Genomic DNA, 22,523 nt, shown 5'->3' on the forward strand with positions numbered 1-22,523 from the left:
GCTTTGGGATGTGGGGTGCTGACAAACACTGACAGACCAGCTGTTTCCAGGTTGTGGGAGTGTGTGTGTTGCATTGTGACTCTTTCCTAGGCCTGTACTTGTATGTGTGAGTGGGTTGTGCTACTTTTTCGGGCAGACATAACCAACGGTTGTTAGCCTTGTAGATGCCAGAACAGTGTACGCTTGTGATGACATTTCAGGGTGCCCCTGTAGTCATAGTCAGTGTGACCCACAGTGGCTGCACAGCCAAACATTGAACAACAGCCAACTTACATGCTACAGTTGCTTCACACTGATTAGTAGATATGCCCCATCATTGCCCTGTACAATTTCTGAATTACACAGTGCTGTCGATGCATTTGTGTTGAAGCATCATGCTTTAGTGTGATTATCATGGAGACTAGGAACCTCAATGTGTGCATGCATTCACTAATGTGTATGCCATGCAGAGTGGCCTTGTGAGGGTACCCCCAGTTCTGGAGGGAGGGAGGTTACTTTGAGTCCCGAGTCAGTGTCTGGCTGCTGTACTGATAGATGCTGACATATGACATTGTGTAATTGTTCATTTGGCCTTCTTTACTCTCATACCTGCAGCTCAAGGTACACCAACGTAAGGCTGTCTGGAGGGCCATAGCAGCAAAGGTGCGAGCCCTGGGGGTATCAAACAGACGACACACACACTGTCACAAGAGGTGGGACGACATCAGCCGGCTGGCTAAGCAAGTGGCAGAGATTACCTTGGGGATGGTACCACGCACAGGGCGTGTGGCATGGCGCACCATGACTCCGCTGATGGGACGCATACTGGAAGTGACCAATCCAGACCTGGATGCACGTCTGAAGGGGCATCAGCAGCAAGACAGAGATGGTGAGTATCCGGGGAGGGAGAGTTTGTCTGGGAGTGGATGCATGTGTACAGTGCCTGTGGCAGCGGTGACACATGTGATGTGCGTGTGCTGCCATGCTGTGATATGTGATGTGAGTGGCAACTGTGATGTGTGTCTGTATGAGGCCTTGGGCCACCATGGCCATACTGTGCTGCTCCTGCATGCAGTTTTCAGTCCATGACAGATTTTTGGTGTCCACATGGTCACTCTTCTTTGGGATGGTGTGTGGAGTCCATATTCTGCCGTACAGCAGTGTCCACTTAATGAGTGTGACACCATGTCTGTCTACTTTGCATGCACCATGATGGTAGAGGCCCACACATCTGATGACAATGTGAACCCTGATTGGCACATGGTGATTGGAATGGCCTATTTGACAATGTGGCATGTGTAGTCAATACAGGTGTGTGTGGTCACCTCTGGTTCCCTTTTGGGCTGTAAGTGGTGATGTGTGTTGCGGCTACATCATGTCCATGGGGCAGGTCAATGTGGGCTGGGGGAACACCATCCATGAGCAGGGTGTAGTGCTGTGTGGCATCGACATTGCTCCACTCCTGGCTGTTTGTCTGCATGACAGGCACTGTTGTGGTCTATATAGTGTGTAGCTGCACAGTGATTGGAGGGTGTGGTGGTTACCATGTAGCTCTAGGCCTCTCATGTGCTGCATTGATCTGATGTTGTGTGACCAGACGATGACACTGACACAACCCTGTTTCTCTCACTAATGCAGATTCGCAAGACACCACGGCGGAACATTATCCTGAAACTAGTGTTGGCGAGACCAGCACGACAGCGGCAGCGGAGCAAAGTGAGACTGAGCCAAGTGACACTGACCACACCAGCGCTACTGAGGGTGACAGGAGTATGCATGAGGAATCTGTGGCTGAGACACAGAGTACCACTTCATCTGATGGCAGGGGGGATGCGTCCCTGTTAGCAGCCACAGGGGATGGTGAGTCTGCTGCAGCAGACTCACCATCCCCTGCAGCAGCAGGAAAAGGAGGGCAGTGTTGTGTCCAGGCCAGTGACTCGGGTAAAGGAGGGCAGTGTTGTGAGCAGCCCTGGCAAGAAAGGACAGGAGGGCACTGTAGACACCACCCCTGGGGGAAGTGGGAAGGTGGTCACTGTAGGGGGTACACCTTCCAGAGAGGGTAAGGTGGTGCGGAGGCGTAGCCAGCCCAAGCGTTCAGCAGGATCAAGCACTTCTCCAGAGGGAGTGCCAGTGTCTGCCCCTGATGTGGGACAGTTGGGGTGTGTGCCGGTGGTGTCAACGCCACTTCCCATCAACCCCACAACAGGGAAGCAATTTCATATTCCAAAAAAGTGGAAGGGCACCCCTAAAACCTCTCCCACCCACACTGTGTCAAGGGTGAGCATGACTCCACCTCCACGTGCCACGGTGCCACCTGGTCCGCACAGCCCTCCACCTTGCTGGCCCTCTGTTATTACCTCATCACATGGCCCTCTGTCACACCAGTCAAGTGGACCTGCTGTCCCTGACACACAGAGTGGTGAGTTACAACGGGGTGGACCCTAAGAACTCCCTGACCTAGGTCAGTTAATCAGGTACATGTATAAGTGGTCGGGGTCTGGTGTGAACTATAGGAAAAATCTCAAAATATCACTCATTTATCAGTAAATTGCTTTCATTATATCTAAGCCACAAATGTCACTCGAAAAAAGAACAGGTTCATATATTCGGTGCACATTTATTTAGCACATCTTGATTTATAAACTGCGTAAATTGCAAACAATACGGTAGAGGATATTGCAATTAATGCATTGACAATATAAACTTCGAAGCAGCACATTTGTAAACAATAGATGCATTCAAATATGTCAACGCGCTCACGGTGCATAGAGAAAAGGTATTTAGAGGGGATGGGTGTGTGGGGGTAAAGGTGGGGACCGGGTAAAGGTGGTGTGACTGAGTTAAAATCACAGTGAAAAGTGAGAGCCTTTACAGTCTATATACAGATCCATGGGTTCCAAAACAATCTCAAACATAGGTTCCGTAGTCATCCCTTATTGAGTCCTATGTTTGGAGCGAAAAACAGTATCGGTTGTCGACGTTTCGACCCCTAAAGGTAAGGGTGGTTCAGAACCTCAGGCTGGGGTCTTCATCAGGACGTGAGGTGTGGCAGGAGCGCCTATAAATAATGCGGAAACGATGAGTGTATCTAATATTCCGATAAACCATTTGATGCACTCGAACTAAGGTGAAAAGTTACCTACTTCGCATGGGGCCCGTGTGGACCTTAGGCATTTGGACCTTCCAAGGTTCCTTTGTTGTGCGGTAAGCCTGTAATTAAGTAAAAGGGGCATAGGTTACAATGGGCTGTCCAACCTGTGGATGAGGCACCAGTGTAACAAACAATTTAAAAGCAAAAGGGGGAGCACTTACTGGGAGCTTTTCAAAAAATCCGGTTTGATTACGTCGGATTCTATGGCCCACTGGACCGGCCGGTCCGTGGAGGAATTCCGTGTGTCTCTGAAAATGAAGTAGAGGATCCATCTTAATAGTTAAGATAGATCATTGGTTAAACGCTGAAGCCGCAATTGATTGTTTAGTAATTGCGCGGTTTTAGGCGTGGGCTAAAAGAGAGTAAAGTGAAAGGGCCATCATACTGCACAGTCATAAAAGTATCCAAAGACCACTGGGTATCGGTACGATGTGGCATGGTGCGCTAGACGTAGTGTGGACAGTATCTGGTTAGTTGCCCTGGAGGGCGCTCACACAAAACGCCGGTAATTGCAAGTCTAAGACGCGACTATTCCGAAATGCGGTGGGGCCGTGCAGACCCCCGGAGTAGGTGACTCTCCGTCAGATATGTTGCGCGTTGGGAAGGAGCTTACTGTAAATTGTACGCGCAACCCTCTGTGGCCCGGGGAGACACGCTGGAGAGCGTCAAGGGCTCACCTGTTTTTTCGCAGCGCTAGTCCGTGTCTTGCCTCTCCTCCGGCTGTCAGCAGCGAAAAGAGCCGCCTCGAGGTGCCGGCGCTAAATGCTGCTTGGGGGCTCGCCGTGCTCTGGCCAATCACCAGCGAGTGGCCCAGGGAGTTAGGAAAAAGAATTTTCCTGTTTGGGTCTTGTTGTCTGCTGCAGGGGGATCCCCAGCGTATTCATGTACATTGGCTTAGATATAATGAAAGCAATTTACTGATAAATGAGTGATATTTTGAGATTTTTCCTATAGTTCACACCAGACCCCGACCACTTATACATGTCCCTGACACACAGCCAGGTCCCACTCCACATGACAGCCAGGAGTGAGTTGTCAACACCCTCAAACGCCTGTGCCACACACAGGTGTGCTAGTCAAGACCATTGTTTGCGACCTGGGTGTGTTGATGGCCCTGTTGCTCTGATGTGCTGTACTCACCCCTGCCAAGTACTCTGGGCCTGTTGCTCTGATGTGCTGTACTCATCCCTGCCAAGGACTCTGGGCCTGTTGCTCTGATGTGCTCTACTCACCCCTACCAAGGACTCTGGGCCTGTTGCTCTGTTGTGCTGTACTCATCCCTGCCAAGGACTCTGGGCCTGTTGCTCTGATGTGCTGTACTCACCCCTGCCAAGGACTCTGGGCCTGTTGCTCTGATGTGCTGTACTCACCCCTGCCAAGGACTCTGGGCCTGTTGCTCTGATGTGCTGTACTCTCCCCTGTGCAGCCTCTCATGTACTTGCTATCTCCCCTGCCAAGGACTCTGGGCATGTTGCTCAGATGTGCTGTACTCACCCCTGTGCAGCCTATCATGTACTTGCTATCTCCCCTGCCAAGGACTCTGGGCCTGTTGCTCTGATGTGCTGTACTCACCCCTGCCAAGGACTCTGGGCCTGTTGCTCTGATGTGCTGTACTCACCCCTGTGCAGCCTCTCATGTACTTGCTATCTCCCCTGCCAAGGACTCTGGGCCTGTTGCTCTGATGGGCTGTACTCACCCCTGCCAAGGACTCTGGGCCTGTTGCTCTGATGTGCTGTACTTACCCCTGCCAAGGACTCTGGGCCTGTTGCTCTGATGTGCTGTACTCACCCCTGCCAAGGACTATGGGCCTGTTGCTCTGATGTGCTGTACTCACCCCTGCCAAGGACTCTGGGCCTGTTGCTCTGATGTGCTGTACTCACCCCTGCCAAGGACTCTGGGCCTGTTGCTCTGATGTGCTGTACTCTCCCCTGTGCAGCCTCTCATGTACTTGCTATCTCCCCTGCCAAGGACTCTGGGCCTGTTGCTCTGATGTGCTGTACTCACCCCTGAACAGCCTCTCATGTACTTGCTATCTCCCCTGCCAAGGACTCTTGGCCTGTTGCTCAGATATGCTGCACTCACCCCTGCCAAGGACTCTGGGCCTGTTGCTCTGATGTGCTGTACTCACCCCTGCCAAGGACTCTGGGCCTGTTGCTCTGATGTGCTGTACTTACCCCTGCCAAGGACTCTGGGCCTGTTGCTCTGATGTGCTGTACTCTTCCCTGCCAAGGACTCTGGGCCTGTTGCTCCGATGTGCTGTACTCACCCTTGCCAAGGACTCTCGGCCTGTTGCTCTGATGTGCTGTACTCACCCCTGCCAAGGACTCTGGGCCTGTTGTTCTGATGTGCTGTACACTCACCTGTGCAGCCTCTCATGTACTTACTATCTCCCCTGCCAAGGACTCTGGGCCTGTTGCTCTGATGTGCTGTACTCACCCCTGTGCAGCCTCTCATTTACTTGCTATCTCCCCTGCCAAGGACTCTGGGCCTGTTGCTCTGATGTGCTGTACTCACCCCTGCCAAGGACTCTGGGCCTGTTGCTCTGATGTGCTGTACTCACCCCTGCCAAGGACTCTGGGCCTGTTGCTCTGATGTGCTGTACTCACCCCTGCCAAGGACTCTGGGCCTGTTGCTCTGATGTGCTGTAATCTCCCCTGCCATGGACTCTGCACTTCCTGTTTGTGTTTGACCTGTGCATAGTCTCTACCATTTGTACATGATTTTGTGGCTTGCTGTTGTCTACTAATGTTGTATTGCTACATCTGTGCAATATATGAATAAATACAGATACTTATGATGTGTGTTTTATCAGTCTCCTTGCTGATTAAAGTCATTTTCTTGTTTACATTTGCTGGACTGTGTACCATGCTCTATTTTTCAGTTCACCATTGCAAGGCTCTTTGTGGCCATCTGATTTTTAGACAGGGGTGACAGGGTCTTCAGTCCATTCTGGACCAGCTGATGTTGTACTCTGTGATGGCTATTTTACAGGCCATGCAGTTTTCTAGTTGGTGATTTGCTATTGCTGCATACACTGTTCACAGGTCACCTTGGGGGACACTGGCAGCACAGGGTGTGCAGCTGTTCAGTGGTTTTGTAGCTGTGTGTGATGTCATGATGTATGTGTGTGTTTTCCTTTCTGTATGCCCAGGCGTGTATGTGTATGGTCATCTTGTGTTGGGCCTTAGTCCTGGTGGCATGGCTTACATGGCATGTGTGGTGTTGGGTGTGGCAGAGGTGTGCAGTGTGAAGGGTGTTAGTTTGTAGTGTATGTATGTGTGCCCCTGTATGGTGTGAGACACACATGTGTCAGCCAGGAGTTGTATGCCTGTTGTTTGTTTTGTCTTGCCCTGTGTGGATGATTGTATGCAATTGTGTGGGCTGTGGGGAGTGCACTGGGGTTGTGTGTTCCTTGTCAGCCAATCCTGCAGTGCCTGTGTCCCTGGTTGTGTGTTGTGTGTTGCAGTGTGTGTGTATTGTGCTTGTTGTTACAGTGCTTGTTGGTGTGCATGGGGGTGCACAGGATAGGCACCTGCCCTGTGTTTAGCTCGGGTGGGGTGCAGTGTGGTTTGGGGTGGTGTGTCCCTGTGATGTTGGTGCCCTGGCCTTGCCTTGGTGTGGCCTTGCCTTCTGCATAGTGCGCATGTGTTGACCGTGGCGGTGACGTGACCGTTGCTGGAACGTTGCTGCTGGTTAGCGGACGTTGTGTGTTCCAGATGCTGTGGGGTGCCTTGTTGTGAGGTGGGTGATGTGTGGGTGCCCATGTGGATGTGTTGTGCCCCCAGCAGGATGCCAGTGTGGTGCTTGGGCCCTGTGTCGGCATGCGTGTTGTGTGGTGCATATGTGTAGTGGCGTACCTGCGGCGGCGTCCGCGGCGGCCCATCTGGCGATAGTGTTGCAGCAGGTACATGACCGATGCATGTGGAGGGCTGGGTCCATGGGGTTCATGTCGGGTCTCGGCGTTCGTGCTCCGCTGTCGACTTTCCGCCTGCTTCAGCTGTGCGGTGTCTCCGCTGCGGTGCGTCTGCTTGTTTGGGCCATCCTAATTTGTCGAGCGGGGCGGACGTCATCGGGCGCGGCGGAAGGTCTCGATAGGCTCCCGCTGCCGCGGTGGCGGGCGCATCTTGATGGCGGAGCGTGGCGCTCGGCAGCGGACGGGAAATGACCTGTGTTTACCTATCCTAATGTGGCGGACATGAGTTCCGCTGCTCGCGGGTGGAAAAAGCTGTTTTTCCGCCCCGCCACCACCGCGGTGGTGCCACCGCCTGACATCCTAATGGACCCCTTAGTTAGTGAAGTATTAACATAGTGGGTTTTTTACCATGAATAATAGGACATGTGCATGTCTTCTATATTTACCAAGTGTTATTTAATTGTTGTTGAACGTAGATATTTTCTTGATATTTTGCTGCTTTTCCTGGTTAAGTTGTCTGTGGAAATAATGTATGTTTAATATTTTGTTTGTTATTTAAATGTGAAGTTGGTTTATTTAAACAAGCATTTTACATTTTATTTATTTTAAAACATGTGTTTACAATTTTTAAACATTTTGAAAGTTAAGTAGGAGTTTTTTAGATGCTCATACAATTGGAGCATTTTATTTAGCTTTTCATTAGTGTTTAAATAAAAAATTTGTATACTTACTTTTTTATTTGGTTGTTTTAGTTTGTAGAAAATGTTCTTATTTTTCTTAAGGTTGAATCTGTAGTGGAAATATGTTGAGATAGAAAGATAATTAATTATTTAAGTTCTGAGTATAAATAGTAGGTTACATTTAATTTAACATTTTAATCAGAAAACTAAGATAACTTACTTTTTGTTGTTTGTACTTTGTTGGTTATCAGATGATTCTTTAAGGTTGTCGAGAAATTTGCAGGATTTCTTCAAGCTGAATATTTTCTGCTGGTTTTAGAGTATAGAATTTAGTTCTTTATATAGTGTGTTTTTAATTCGTGCTTCTATGTGATTGGTTAGATAGTTTGAAATGTGTTTCTATTGGTTAGTTTGAATTTTTTTAGTTAATTAATTAAGTTAGTTGTATGTGAAATTGTTATTTAGATATTTTGTGTGTTTTTAAGTATTTAAAGTATAGTTTATCGATTTTGGAAAGATTTTAAAAAAGTATTATGTTAATTTAAAAATGTGTATATTTTACATGTGTTTGTTTAAATCGTTTTCATTTATGTAGTATTTTTTAAGCATTATTTTAGGGAGGTATCTATTTTAATTGTGTTTGGTATGTGTATATATTGTTATATTAAAGTATTTTTAATAGTTTAAATGTGTCATGTGTTTAATAATATTTTTTGATTAGTTTAGGAATGTCGATATTTAGGTAACGTCGATATTATTGATGTCTATATTTTTGGTATCGATAAATCTGTAATGTGGTACATTTATTTATAAGTGTCGATATTTTTAATTCCGATATGAGTGTTTTCGATTTTTTTGTGATCGATGTTTTTGTATAACGATATTGTTTGATCGATGTTTTAGTCGTTTTTTAAATAAATATAGGGTGTCAATTTATTTGTATTCAATATTTGAGACACGATATTAGTGTAGGTCGAATTTAGTGTAATTGATAATTTGACAGTGATTCGGGAGAACTACCCTTCCCCTTGGGAGTTCTCTTCACTAAGGCGGAAAAATCTGGACAGACCATCAGCGTTGGCGTGTTCTGTACCAGGGCGGTGTTCCACCGTAAAGTCTATACCCTGTAGGGAGATGGACCACCTCAACAACTTTGGGTTCTCACCCCTCATCTGCATCAGCCATCATAGGGGCCTGTGGTCGGTCTGAACCTGGAAGTGAGTCCCAAACAAGTATGGTCTCAGCTTCTTCAGTGCCCAAACCACAGCAAATGCCTCACGCTCAATTGCACTCCACCTCTGTTCCCGTGGAAGTAACCTCCTACTGATGAAGGCTACAGGTTGGTCAAAGCCCTCTTCAGTAATCTGTGATAGAACAGCCCCAACACCATGCTCTGAAGCCTCTGTCTGTACAATAAATTATTTTGAGTAGTTGGGTGCCTGAAGCACAGGTGCCGTGCACATGGCAGTCTTCAGGGCATCAAAAGCTTTCTGACAGGTGTCAGTCCAGTTCACTTTCTTGGGCTGCTTCCTGGAAGTCAGCTTAGTCAAAGGTGCAACAATGTTGACATACCCTTTGACAAACCTCCTGTAGTACCCCGTGAGTCCTAAAAAGGCTCTCACCTGTGTCTGAGTCTTTGGGGGTTCCCATGCCAGGATGGTATCAATCTTGGGTTGTAGGTGCACCACCTGGCCGCTTCCTAACTGGTGACCCAAGTATACAACGGAGCCCTGCCCGATCTGACACTTACTTGCCTTGATCGTGAGGCCTGCCTTGCGCAGCACCATCAACACTTCCCAGAGGTGCTGCTAGTGTTCCTCCCAACTGGCGCTGAACACTGCAATGTCATCCAGGTAGGCGGCACTGAAATCCTCCCGTCCAGCCAACACCTGGTTGACCAACCTCTGAAAGGTGGCAGGGGCATTCTTCATCCCAAAGGGCATAACCTGAAATTGGTAGTGCCCATCTGGTGTGGAGAATGCTGACCTCTCCTTAGCCCCATCGGTCAAGGTGATCTGCCAGTACCCAGACGTCAAAACAAACGTGCTGAGGTACCACACAGCTCCTAGCCGATCAATGAGCTCATCACCTCTGGGGATGGGGTGTGCGTCAGTCCTGGTGATTGAATTGAGCCCTCTGTAGTCCACACAGAACTGGAGTTCAGGTGTGGCACCCGGCGAGGCAGCCTTTGGGACCAAGACCACGGGACGGAGAGAGAGAAATCTGTTTATTTAGACCGTGGTCTTTAAACTCGAGTTCATATAAAATTAAAACATTACAAACCAAACAGTGACAATGATTCGTAATGATCTCTAAAATCACACAATTGCATTTCTAAGTTGCTTATACATTTCTAGTAAAACCCTAGCTACTATAGGCCCATATATTTCAGTATTTCCAAAATTAAAAGTCAGTTAAAATGTTAAAAATCTCTAAACATAATAAAATAGGCATTTACAATCTTTAAAAAACCTGTACAAACATCATTATTATTTTACAAAGGTTAAGACCATTTGAACTAGACATTCATCGGGCTTTAATAATGTCTCCTGCAAGGGTAGGTAATAAAATGAGTCACAATCCTGTCTTGAGCTTTTCCCTGGCCAAACGGTTTATACCTTTCAGGTAGTTCCCTAGTGCAATTGCAGTATCCAATTTTTCCATTTTTATTAGTAGTGTAGCTGCTTGCCCTCTTGAATTAATGCCATATTTTATAAATAACGGTCGTAAGAACTGTTTCCTCACTCCTAAACCAGCTAGGCAATCCAACAATATGTGCAAAATATCACACTTCGTCTCCAGTCCACACTTACATAACCCATCAGGATATAGCATTTCTGCTTTTAATCTCCCCTCCAGTAGCCAAGGGTTAGTTCCAATTCGGATTTTCAAAATCTCCCACCTCAATCCGTAGTTCGGCAGGGTTTCTAAGTATGGATACCATGCATCATTTTCCCATGCTTCTATCATACATTGCACCGACTTTTTCTTTCTCAAGTATTCTATGTCCTGATGTCTTGATAGCTCCCTTCCTTGTACTCTTAGTACGCCTTTGGTGAAGGAGATTTCTACTGGATTCTGATTAACTCTCACCTTCAAGCTACCAGTTACCTCCTTTATTTTCCTTTTTGCCTCCACTGCCCATTTTCGGTTGCTATACTGGATTTCATTACTACACCAAAGGGACACCTTCTGGGTTTCCTCTTGTAATTGTCATTTCCAGAACCTTGCCACAGCCATTTTAGCCTGAATGCTCCATGCTATTGTTCCGGTCTCTAATCTAATTGCCTGTATCATCGCTGACTTTGGCAAGGACAGAAGGATTTTCAACACCTTACCTTCCTCCCGATCCCAGCCCACTTTGCCGTAGAAGTAAAGAACTTCCATCCCATACAATACTTGGGGAGGGATCATTGCTTCATAAGCCTTTAGCATAGGTTTATGCGACCGGTCCCCGTAATCTCTATTGAATTTTTTCAACCCGCAAATAGAGGATGATGCTTTTGCCATTTGGGCTTCAATATGTCTATCCCAATTTAAGGAGCTTTCGAACCATAGGCCTAGATATTTATATTCCTTTATCGTTTCCAATTTAGTTTTACCTAGGTACCAGCTAAAACTTTTAGACCTTTTACCAAAGCACAGAATCTTCGTTTTATCCATATTTACTACTAAAAGTTTTGCCTTACAATAGTCATTAAAAACGTTTAGTTTTCTCTGTAGCCCTAGCTCTGTTTGGTCAATTATTACTAGATCGTCCGCGTAAAGCAGGCTTGCCACCTTCCTGCCTCTCATTCTCGGGCTAGCACTTCTTTCTACTTCCAGTGCTACTGGCAGATCTGCTAGAAAAATCGAGAAGAGGAGTGGGGCCAGGACACAGCCCTGTCTTAACCCATTTGGTATGTCAATCTTCCTTGTCAGTGCCCCTTGAGTATCTTTAATCACTTGCGCCCAATTCTCTCTGTGCAATTCTTTTAGGATTGCTAGTAGACCCGCTGGGATTTCATATTTAGTCAGGCATTCCCATAGCTTCTCGCGGTCCACCAAATCAAAGGCTGCCCGGAAGTCGACGAAGCAACAGAACATGTTCCCCGTTTGCTCCGTCGACTTCCGTGCAAGTGCCCAAAGGGCATAACAGTGATCCACTGTGGAGTGCCCTGCTTTAAATCCCCCCTGTTCTACTGGGATAATTGACTTCCCTTCTACCCAAGTCTTTAGTTTGGCCAGCACTATCTTAGTAAATAACTTTTCCCCAATGTCTAACAGGTTAATTAACCTGTAGTTTTTTAGGGTGTGCTTATCGCCTTTATTGTGTATTGGTCTTATAATTGCTCCTTTCCAGTTCTCGGGGATCCTTCCAGTATCTAAAATTACTCGGAACATATTAGCAAAAAAATCTGCCCACCAGTCTATTTGAATTTTAATTATCAGTGCAGGGAGGTTATCTGGACCAGCTGCCCTTGTTAATTCCAGGCCCTTTATCGTTTTTTTTAACTATAGAGGCCGTGAAGTCAGGTTTTATATCAGCTACCAGACCGCTCCAATCTGTGTGCTGATTCGCTTCCCGGTTCCTCCCCGGACTATATAATTCCTGAAGGTAGTCCTCCCAGGCTGCTTCCTCCACTACACAGTTCATTCCAGCTGGCTGATGGTCTGCTGCTGAGTGAACCAGTTTCCAGAACTGTTGTAAGTTTTTTTCCTCTATGGTCTCTAATAGCTTTTGCCAACAACTTTCCTTAAATTCCCTTTTTGTCCTCCTGATTAACATATTATATTCTCTTTTTAAGGATGCTAATGCATTTCCACTGCCATGCCCACCTTTTATCAGTTTACATCGTGCCATTCTCGTCACTTCTCTTTTCTTTTCCCAGCATTCCCTTGTGAACCAACCTCTTTGTTTGTCCACTTTTAAGCTGTTTCCTTTAGGGTTTTTTTGACTCGTTCTCAGTCCTTCACTAAGGATTTGGACTACCTTCTCAATTTTCCCTATATACCAGTCTAGGCCCTGGCCATTTTCTGCATCCAGATCTAAATTCTGTTGTAGTTGCATTAGTTTGGCCATATATTCTTCGGTTAACCTAGTTGTACGTCGTTTAGGATAATCCATTCTTTGTTCAATAACTTGGGTTCCGGGTTCTTGTTGTACACCTGGAATCTCCAGGACTACAATATTATGGTCGCTCCCTTCTCTATTTAGAATCCTAAACCCTGTTATTAGTTGGAAACTCCAAGAGGACACAAATACGTAGTCAATTGGGCAATTTTGAGGGCCCACGTTGAACGTTTTTTTTGCTGGACAGTCTGAGGGGGATCTTCCATTTAGACAGAAAAGATTTTTTGTTCCCAAAAAGTTTCCCAACTGGATATCCTTAGCACTTGTTATGCAGTCTGGAAAAATAGCTTGCGGTATCCCATAGGCCTCTAGTAATTCTTGAAACCAGCCATCGACGTTTTTGGGGTGCATTTTATGATTAAAGTCGCCCATTAACATGATCACATCCTTACCATACTTTTCACAGATCGTATTAATGTCTTCTGTAAATAACGCCATTTCCGCAGCATATTCCTCTGCAGTATCCCATTGCATATATAAATGTATTAGCAATAACGTGTTCTTTTCCATACATCCTGATAACATTATTCTACAGACAAGTAGCCATTTACATTTTACAGTAATTTCTGTCACCTTTTTCATGATTTTTGTTGACACCAAGGTCATTATTCCCCCCGCAGGACGGCCAAACCTCTGTTTCTTAGCCATTCTATTTAGCTGGAAGAAGCCATCTATTGTCGGGGTCCTGCCACACAGCCAGGTCTCCTGGATATATATAATCTCTGTGTTTTTACCTAATGCCTTTATATTTTTTTGCTTTACGTCATCTCCTAGGCCATTTATGTTCCAGGAGGCCAATCTTATGCTATGTGGCAAATCCTCTACCTATTCTATGTCCTCTAGCCATCCATCCTCGCCCTGAATTTCAAGGGCTCTGGATGAAGGGCCCGCCTGGGCCGTGACCTTACTCCAATTTCCCCACCAGTTTTCTAAGTTTGAATTATTTGCTACTATTTGTATGTTACCCAGGGCAGTTCCTTCCTCTTCTTCTGGGTCCCTTATGCTTACCTGTCTCTTTCCCAACCCTGCATGGCATCTTAGGAAATTATTTCTTTGCCAATCAATTCCTTCTATTTCCCTCAGTACCTCCTCTTCGGTTAATAGCTGAATACCTTCTTTCTGTAGGTCATTTGCTGCTTTCTCAATCAAGGTTTTTATCAGTTTTGAATACAGTATAATCTTAGTGACCTCCTTCCCTTCTTTGTTTTGGCTAAAGCCCACTTGTCTGAGGTCATTCGTTCCTAAATCTTTCAGATTATGACATTTGGCAAAGCCCTGCAGAAGTTGTGTCCTATTAAGGGGCAACCTCTTTTCCAGTTTCTTCCCCCCTTTCCTTAAGGGTATTGGTTCAAGGTATAGCCTCATCTCCTCCCTCCCATCTTTCGTTATCCTGTTTGGGCTCAGAGGTTCTGTCCTGTTTGCCTTGTATATTTGAGTATTAGGCCTGCTAGCTTGCACCTCCCGGGTGACCCATGACTGTAGATTCCCTCCTAACCGTCTCCCGGCCTCTTTAGTCTGTGATTTAATTTTCTCATTACCTTGTTTCATCTGTGGCGCTGGAGTATTATGGGGGCACACATTTTTCCCCTGATTCTTTGGGGTTCTCTTCATTATAGTACTCATACCTGGTTTGGGTCCCTTTATTTCATTCCCCTTTTCACAGACATCCTTTTCCACCCATGATCTTTTCTCTGGAATTTCCCTCCCTTTCCCTAGTGATCTCCTACCTACCCCTCCTACTCCAGTTAATTTCTTACGTCTAACCTTCTCCCTTCTTCTTATAATCCTCATTGGCCACTTTGAAATGTATACCTCGTGATTTTCTTTAAGTTGTTCGACAGTTTCTACCTGCGCCTCGGCCTGCGCCTCAGGCACAGGGTCGAGGTTTTGTCTTCACATATCTGGCATGTTTAGTCTGATCCCCTCTAGCTCCCCTTCTATTTTAGCTAAATACATTTTTTGAGTTTTTAGAATTACATTGTTAGACAAGGTCACTTCTAGAAGGCCTTGAAGAGTTTTTTGTAAAATTAGCATTAGATCCAACATTGAGGTTGCAGACATAGCAGAGAGATCTCGATTTATCTCTGAAGTTAAATTCAGTTCCCCACATTGCTCTGTGCTAGCATCACGAAGGTCGGGAGGACGTTCGCTTCTTATGTGACGCAGCTTACTGCTCGTGGTGCTATCTTTTTCTCTTTCCAGTTCCTCCTGAGGGATCGGGCTAACTTGGGTTCTTCTTTCCAAATCACGGGAGAAGAGATCTTGTGGCGATGATGACAGCCTTGGAGACGCAAAACCCCGATGGTCCGATAGTAGCTGCAAGGACTGATTGACCATATTTAGGGATTCTGATATCTGAACATCCAAGGGTAGGGATGCATACCTGATCTCTTCTCTTTCGAAGCTCTCATTATCAGATACTGAATCAATAGACATAATATCCTTGTCCTTTACAGGTGTGAATACTTTTTTAAAATGTTTTCCCACAAACTCCTTTATTGAGTTTGATGTAATGTCCTTAGTGGTCACTGTGTTCTTTTTCACACCTTTCCTTCTTTTTTTCACAAGTGTAGACTCTGGGCTCCCCTGGCTCCTCTCCGAGGTACCCGTTTTCTCTACATTTGCGGAGTTTGATCTCGTCCTCACGGTGTGCCCCACAGTTGTTTTCATTCTTTTGGGGGCCATCTCTATGGTTACCCTCCGAATTTACACGCACCACCAACACATAGAAACTAAGGACCAGCAGCTGATTTGTTGGTCCAACAAGCCGACCAACGCAAAGCCCCAGCTACACACTCCAAACTTCCAATAGTCCAATTTCCCAACTTCAGTATTTGCGTGTGGGGATTTTGGGGTTAGATGTAATGAGTGCCACTGTTCACTAACTGTCCAGGGGTTCTGAGCTCGACCCATTTATTAAACAGTCCCAGGGTCCTGCGCTCAACCCACTTTACTCTCTCCTTCACTTACCTCTGTCTGTGTCTAGCGTGCGAGGTCTCTGCGTGCGAGGTCTCTGCCTCTGCGCCCTCACCTCCGTGCCTCCCCTCCGTGTCAATCCTTTACCAGCAATCCTTCTCGCCAGCGCCAGCTCGGCTCGTGACCCTTCCGCGGTTTTCTACCGCTTCTGCAGCTTCATTTCACTTTCCCCGCCGCGCCGTACCTTGATTCAAACGCCGGTGCGTTAGACCAGAAGGCGGCTCTTCCGACGCCTCTCCTACGATGAGCACGCAGGGCGGACGAGCGGAGCAGAGCGGACGAGCAGAGCAGGGCGGTCGGGCAGGCTGACGTTCAGGCAGCGGGGCAGGGCAGCTCTCACGCTCTCACGCAGTAACACAGACAGGGCGTTCCTTAGCGGAGGAACTCTGTCACCACGGGACTGGCCCAAGAACTGTTGGAAGACTCAATGACCCCTAAAGCAAACATCTTGGAGATTTCCTCCTTAATGTAAGCCCTAACCTTGTCAGTCACTCTGTAAGCCTTGTGCTTCACAGGAGGACTGTCACCAGTGTCCACATCATGGACGCACCAATCTGTGACACCAGGAACCAAGGAAAATAGATCAGAGAATTGCCCCAACAGTTGGCGACAATCTTGCTGCTGATCAGTGGTCAGTGTGGCAGAGAGGCTGACACCATCCACTGACCCATCTTGCTCTGTGGCAGATAGGAGGTCAGGAAGAGGCTCGGTCTCCTCCTCCATTCCATCATCTGTCGCTAGGAGCATGCCCACTTCGGACCTTTCTAAGTTGGGCTTCAGGCGGTTAACATGAAGGACCCTCAAAGTGTTCCTTGGAGACCGCACGTTCACCTGGTAGTTGACATCACTCTTGAGATCCACCACCTGATATGGACCAGTCCACCTGTCTTGGAGCGCACAAGGCTCCACAGGGGCCATGACCCAAACTTTCTGTCCAGGCTGAAGCTCAATCAGAGTGCCATTCTGATCGTACCACCGCTTCATCTCTTCCTGGCTGGCTTCCATATTCACCTGAGCGAGATCCCTGAAATGCCTGGTTTGGTTTCTGAAGGCCAGCATGTAGCTATATACATCCTGGGCAGGTTTCCTGGGAGATTGCTCCCAGCCTTCCTTTACCAAACTCAAAGGTCATCTTACCGGGTGACCATACAAAAGCTCAAAGGGGCTGAACCCTAGAGACTCCTGCGGCACCTCTCAGTAGGTAAACAGAAGGCATGGCAAGAGGACATCCCACTTACGCCTCATTGGTTCTTCAAGACCCATGATCATGCCCTTGAGGGTCCGGTTAAATCTTTCAACCAGCCCATTACCTTGTGGGTGGTAAGGAGTGGTGAACTTGTAGGTAACACCACACTCCTTCCACAGAGACTTCATATAATTGGAAAGGAAGTTTGTACCCCGGTCAGACACAACCTCTCTGGGGAACCCCATACGGGTGAAAATCCCCATCAGTGCACACTCCACCACGGGGGCCGTTACTGTCCTGAGTTGAATGGCTTCCGGGTACCGGGTAGCATGGTCCACCAAGACCAGGATAAACCTGTTGCCCATGGCTGTCTTGGGGTCCAGTGGCCCCACAATGTCAATGCCCACCCGTTCAAAGGGGGTACTGACTATGGGAAAAGGTTGGAGAGGGGCCTTGTGCCTCCTTCCACTTTTCCCACTTGCCTGGCAAGTTTGACAAGTCCTACAATGAGTATCTGAACTCTTTCTCATCTGGGGCCAATAAAAGTGGGAGACAAGCCTTTCAAAGATCTTGTTCTGCCCCAGATGACCAGCTAATGGAACATCATGAGCCAAACCCAGTAGGAAGGCTCTGAAGCGCTGGGGTACCACCAGCACACGGGATGACCGAGGCTCAGCAACCGTAGGCTCGCTATACAGGAGACCATTCTCCCAGTAGATCCAATGTGATCCACAATGATCACCTGCTGCCTGGTTTGTGGCCTGTTGCCTCAAACCCACAAGAGAAGGGCACTTCTTTTACTCATCACAAAATCCCTTCCTGGAGGGACCCCCTTCTTGCTGCCAATGGGTCAGCTCAGGTGGGTTCCCCAGTTCAGAAACTTGCTCACCAGTGGGTTCCAGGTCATCCCCCTCAGGGTCTACCTCCTCCTGGACCGTGGGAACAATAGGAGCTGGTTTCCCACGCCCCTGACCTCTTCTCTTTAAGGCAGATCCCTGGGCCATACTTTCAGGCTCCAGGGTTTCTTGAACACCCTAAGCTGCCATAGACCGAGAGGTAACACATGCCCACTCAGGTAGACCCAACATCTCCAAATGTGACTTCCTCTCCACCGTAGCCCAAGTGGAGCTTTCTAAATCATTGCCTAACAGACAATCAACAGGCATGGACGGCCTCACAGCTATTTGAAGAGTACCAGAGACCCCCCCCCCACTCAAAGGGAACTTGAGCCACCTTGCAATGGCTCTCTGTGTTGTCAGCGGCAACAACTGGGAAGAATGCATGAGGGACTACCTGCTCCTCAGAGACCAAGTGACACTTGACAGCTGTCACACTTGCTCCTGTGTCTCTGAGAGCCTCCACTCTATGGCCATTGATGGTCACCCACTGCCTGTATTTCTTAGTGTTATCAGGCAGCTGAGCTTTAGGGACCATCTCAAAATCTCCTAATGAGACAAGGGACATTTCTGCAGGACCCCACCCACCTTGGGCACCCATCTCCTCCCCACCCAGGGGTACACTGGCCATCTGACGGGGAGGTGCATGGGGTGGCACATACTGTCCTTTCTAAGGACACTGAGGATCATACCAACGGAGTCCCACCTGCTTACACTGAAAGCAGGTAACAGGCCCCCTATGAACAGGTTTACCTGTTGGGGGTCCTGACTTCTTTTCAGGGGGAGGCTGGGAACCCTTACCCTGGTTCCCTTGGGAATTACTTTGGGGACCTTTTTGGAACTCCCTCTGTTTACCCTTGTCCCCCCCACTCTTCTGCTGTGGACCCTGCCCACCTTTGGTGGAGTCTCCCACAAGACCCTTGTGGACCCTGGTACTGACCCAGCGGTCCGCCTCCCCAGCAGGCTTTCTAGGATTAGTCAACTTGCTATCAACAAGGTGCTGGCGCAGCTCTGGAAAACAACTAGCAGGATAAGTGCTCCCTGGCAATCAAATCATAGGTAGCTGAAAAATTATCAACATTGCTACCCCTCACCCAACCATCCATGGCTCTGCAAAAGAAAGACACATATTCTACCCAAGTGGTTCCCTCCAGTTCCTTACAATTCCAAAACCTCTGTCTATAGAGCTCTGGAGTTAACCCATACCTTGCCATCAGTGCTTCCTTCATGTGGTTATAAGACATCCTATGCTACTTGGGCAGGTCTAACAAAGTGTCCCTACCTTCAGTGACAAAGCGGCCCCACAACCCCGCTCCCCAATCCTTCTCAGGGACCCGGTGGGCCAACATTGCTATCTCATAGGCTGCAAACCACTGACCAACATCTTCACCTTTGTGAAAATCTTTGATGACATCCTTGGGAATATGTACCCTGCCTTCTGAAGGCACAGATGGTGCGCTGCCACCAGAGGAATTGATCTCTAAGCCCTTGGCCTTGATCTCTAACTCCCTCAACATTCTCTCATGCTCTATTCTCATTCTCTCTCTTTCCAAAGACAACCTGTTATTCTCTGCTTCCCTCTGACCCTCCATCTTAAGCTTAGCCAACTCCAGCTTCAGTGCTCTATTTCTCTCCCTGTTTTCCAGTTGTCTGGGGGACAAGTCTTTGGAAGAGATGCTGCTGCCAGGTGGGGACGGTACCCCTCCCCTGGCTGGAAATCCTTGCCCATCATTTGCCCATCTGCATACCCAACAGGCTCCACAACAAGATATGGGACATTTCTGGCTTCTACCCAGGCCCTCAGCACCTTTTGGTAGTCTTCCTTTTTAGAAATGCCTGGTGTAGCAACTTTCAATTTCCTGCAGAGATACTTGAGCTGTTTCACAGTGTAGGTTTCCAACCTCTCTTCCTCAAAATCAAAATCCATAGATGCAACAGATGCTGGTTTACTCATGGTAGTAAGAATTGGGAGTCTTTAGAAAAAATAACAGTTCCAAGGAAAAAGGATTCTATAAAAAAAAAGTATGTAGTCACGTTTGGTCTGCACTCACTTGTAGTGTACACCAATTACTGTATATGAAACACAAATACAAAGTCCAAATCCTCACCGCTGATCAACAATGTTAGATCTGGGGGTTTCTTGTTGGCAATGGTTATCACCTTTGTCCAAGTAGGGACACTTACTTCTAAGTCAGGGCAAGGGGTTTGCTCTCCTTAATACCCCTGCTCACCCCCTTGGTAGCTTGGCACGAGCAGACAGGCTTATCTCAGAGGCAGTGTGTTAAGCATTTGTGAATATACACAGTAATACAGTGATAACACTACAGATGGACACAACACAGGTTTCATAAAAATAGGTATCTACAAATTACAAAAATCCACAATACTGTACTAAAGGTTACTTAAAAGATGATAAAAAGTCTCTTAATTCAAGTTGATGGTAAATGCGACAAAGTTCTCAACAAGTTCTGGGATGCGGCACGCAAAGTGAACCAAAGGCTCGCAGAAGGGGAGATGCGTCGGTTCAGTGACCAGGGGGAACGGTTGCGTCCTTCCTCAATGCTTGCGCAGAGTAGGGGCCTCATCGTGAGCCTTACCGGTGCGGAGGTGGTGCGTAGATTCTCGACCTGTTGCGGTGCGCAAGATGGCACCTTAGTGCGATGCGATGCCGATGCGATGATCCAGTTGCGATGCGAGAAGATGACGCCCTTGATGCGGCGATGCGATGAAGATGCGATGACGCCCTGGCAGCCTTGCGACGACTCTGCACTTTGGAGCCGCGACAGGCCCTGCAATGCGCTTCTCCGGCGATGCGATGACAGCTCTCTCGATGCGTCGCGCTTCTCCGGCGATGCGACAGCAGACAGCTTCGATGAACACACGCTTCCAGGGAGATGCGATGAACTCTCGCTTCTCAGGCGTTGCGTTGATTTCAGCTGCGGCGGCGACACGCTTCTTCTCGATGGGTCGCGCTTCCAGCTCCCAGTGGCACACAGAGTGACTGGAGTCAGAATTCCCAGCAAGGAAATTCAGGAGGGAGCTGGAGATGAAGTCTTTTGGCCCTGAGACTTCAGCAGGAGGCAAGCACAGTTCAATCCCTTGGAGAACATTCTGTAGATGAAAGTCCTTACAAAGTTCCTTCTCCTTTCCCTTGGCAATGAAGCAACCACTGCAGGCAAACCCAGCAAACAGCACACTGGCAGAGGGGCAGTCCAATCTCCTGCAGCTTCCTTGGTTCTTCTCCTTGGCAGAACGGTTTCTTGTTCCAGAAGTGATCTAAAGTCTGTGGGACTGGGTCCCAATATTTATACCAAAAAATCCTTGTTCTCTGAAGGCAGAGAGGCCTCTGCCTAGTTCAAACCAGTTCCTGAGCACTGTGTTTACATGACTCTCCTCTTCCTTTCACTGTGCAGGGCAGAAACATCAGACGCCCCACAGGAGGTGGAGCCAGCACAGGGGAGGGAAGATGCAGCTCTGGAGTACTCTGTTGACAGGATTCCCCTTCTGCTTTCACTGTGCAGGGCATAGACATGAGACAAGCCACAGGGGGTGGAGCCAGCATTGTGGAGGGAAGGCCCAGACCTATTCAGGTCCCAGGTGCACCCTCCCCCTCCCATCTGGAGGTAAATCTCCCTATTCACCACTGGGCTGTCCCAGACTGTCTCCTGGAATTTCCCCAGCCCTGTCACACACAAACCCAGACAAGGAATACACAAGTCAGCAGAGGCAAGAAAAATACCTACTTTCTAAAAGTGGTATTTGCCAACACAGAATATTAAAATAAACTTTACTAAAAGATGCATTTTATTATTCTGAGTTCAGGCATACTAAACTCGAATTTCTACCATGTTCCCTGAATCAGTTAGGATTGTAGGGATGTAACAATCTTCACTGCCATTCTAGGCTATGAGAACAGGTAGCCTTCAATAGTGAAAAATGAAAATGGCTGTAATTCACTACTAGAACATGCTACACACATCAGAGCATGTCCTACCTTATACTTACAATGCACCCTGCCCTTGGGCCTACCATAGGGGTGTCTAATATGAAGTAAAGGGAAGGTTTAGGGACTGGCAAGTGGGTGCACTTTGCCAAGTCGACATGGTAGTCACAGACTACACACGGGCCTTGCAATTGCAGGCCTGAGACATACTTTACAAGCCGCTTCTGTGGGTGGCACAACCAGTGCTGCAAGCCCACCAGCAGCATTTGCTCTACAAGCCCTGGGCACACATGGTGCACTGTACTAGGGGCTGACAGTAGATCAAATAAGTCAATCATGGAATCCAATCAGTATATCAATTTAACATAGGGAGCACTTGCCCTGTGGCACTGATTAGCAGTGGCACAGGGCCCAAAACATACAACCAGCAAAAATATGCCAAAACAGAGGAGGCAATCCGTCAAAAATGGAAGGGAGACTCACGCCAATGATGTCAGGTCTAACACCACCGCAGGTACGTTCGCTTATCCCAAAGAGCTGTACATCGCATTGAATGGAGTATCTGTTCAAATTTTTTAATAGAACTTTATTGTCCATAGATTACCACGAGGAGCAGATCCATTAAACCATATGGAAAGAGATGCATGATCACTGAAAATATAGAAGTGTTCACCACATTGGCAGGT

The sequence above is a fragment of the Lissotriton helveticus genome, chromosome 4_1 (genome assembly GCF_964261635.1).
Source record: "Lissotriton helveticus chromosome 4_1, aLisHel1.1, whole genome shotgun sequence".
NCBI lineage: Eukaryota > Metazoa > Chordata > Amphibia > Caudata > Salamandridae > Lissotriton > Lissotriton helveticus.